Consider the following 2,388-nt stretch of genomic DNA (forward strand, 5'->3'; position numbering starts at 1 on the left):
ATCGTGTTTCGTGCTTACCGTAGGCCTCGCCTTTCTCACTTTGTCGAATCTCTGCAATCCCGATCGAGTATACTGGTCCGTGAGCCGACGCTACCTCAATCCCCATTGTAGAGAACCATTGGCCATCACCGATCGATGCAAATTTCAAATATTCTTCAAACCATTGAACTCCAGCCCGAACAACATGTTACTCGCTTTTCCCACCGAAGGGCACAAGCCCTCGACCCTGCGTCGCGTGTTGCCATGCCCAGAACTTATCCACCATCATCACCACACTCCCATGTCGTCGTCACTGAAATCACTACCATCTCCTACTTTAACCAATATCCCTGTCAATATGTCAGATTATCTAGGCCGCCACCTTGTGTGTCTAAACACAACTGGACTTGTCCGACTACAACCATGCTCCACCTCGCGCCGTATCAATCCAGCACACCACTATGCATTGCTTGACGCCTTTTAGAACATGATACATGAATGACGCACACCAGACTCCACTAAAATAGACACTCCAAACCCCTGCAACATATTTGACCCCATCGGAAAAATCTTCCATGCAAATCTGATCCCATGGGAAACCTTCTGCACAATTCTTCTTATCCCCATTTTACGATAGCTCATGAATATGTGTAGACTCTTTTCTTCATAAATCTATTGCCCGTCTATAGTCAGATCATATCATGCGCGACTTACATTGGAGCTCCATAGCTTTGATTGCCACTCTCGCGCGCGGTTGCTAACCTCTTGACTCCGCAGGCGCGACCATGTCTCTCTTTATGCGAGATAGTAGCTCGGCTCGCCAACAAGGAGCCAGTAGTGGAACGAGCCAGTAGCCATATGGGTTTGTCATGTGGACGGCTCGCCTACAAGGAGCCAGTAGTGGAACGAGCCAGTAGCCATATGGGTTTGTCACGTGGATGTCACACATGTGTTTTTTCTTCTTCTTTACTTTTGTTAGTATTTTCCAAAATACTAAATAAATATATTATGAAAGAATAATTTAGTTAATTTTAAATTGTTCATCGCACATTCAAGAAATGCTTATCCATGCAAATAAAATGTTTGCTCAAATATTAGAATTTTTTTGTACCATTCAGAAAAAATTATGTATTTAAAAATATTCACATGTTTCAAACAAATGCAAGAGATATTTTTTTGAAAGTTACACAATTTTTTAAAAAATTATTGTGATACAAAAAATGTTTCATCCGATAAAAAAAGTACGTTCATTTTACAAAATGCTAGCATGTTTTAAAATATGTTTGTGACAATTATAACATCATTCAAAAAAAGATTGAACGTGTATTTGAAACATGTTTAACACATATTATAACAAATTAAGAAACATGTATTTGAAAAATCTTACTCATGTATTTGAATTTTTATAAATATGTAAAAAATTATTTATGTGTATATAAAATTATAAATTGTTTGTTAAAAAATTTTAAATTGAAAATATATGTTTTGAAAATGTTAATCATGTATTCAAAAAATATTAAATGTGTGAAAATAATGTTCTTGAAGTATACGGAAAATGTACAATGTGTAAGCTAAAAAATTAGACATGTGTTAATAAAACAAAAAAAGGGAATCAAAGATAATCAAAGAAAAAGAGAAAGATAAAAAACCGAAAAACCAAAGAAAAATAGAGAAAACAAAAGAAAACTCTACAAAATAGTAGATGCTGAAGAAGAAAAACGAAAAAAAAAACTCATGCCACAACTACAGCAATGGACCGACTCAGTAACACGCGCACTAGAAGTGTGACTCTACTAGGCCATTTCCTTCTGAGCTCTTACGACGCCAGTGGGAACTCCTATTGGACGCATTCTGCGTCAAATAGAGACGTGACGCACGCATGAAAGCCCCGACTGAGCCGGCCCAATACAGCGAGTGCCTGTTTCCTTGTTCAGTGGCGCTGCTATGTTTTAAAAAAAAAAACAGTGCGCCTGCAGTCCAGTCCTGCCAAGTTTCGAACTCTAGATCTCCATTTTGCGTACGAGACGAGCTAACCAGTTGACCTATCAACTGTTGGCGCTAAAATTTGAAGCGTCCTAGTATAAGAACTAATACCAAAGAAGAATCTGGACAACTTTTACATTTTTTTTAAAACCTTCCTTCGAAATTGTTAATTATTTTTACAAACAAGCACTGTTTCAAAAATACGATACAAAATTTAACAACTCACACTTATTTTCAAATTTCAAAAAAACAGTAGTCAACATTTTAAACGGATTTGCTTTTGAAATTCCTAAATTCTGAACATTTTTAAAATTGCAAACACTTTTTGACAAAATCCCAACTTTTTGTTCCAAAATTTGAGTACTTTTTTGAACGTACGTTTTTTTTCAAAAAATGCGAACAAATTCTATGAAAACGAACAAATTT

The sequence above is a fragment of the Triticum dicoccoides genome, chromosome 7B (genome assembly GCF_002162155.2).
Source record: "Triticum dicoccoides isolate Atlit2015 ecotype Zavitan chromosome 7B, WEW_v2.0, whole genome shotgun sequence".
Lineage (NCBI taxonomy): Eukaryota > Viridiplantae > Streptophyta > Magnoliopsida > Poales > Poaceae > Triticum > Triticum dicoccoides.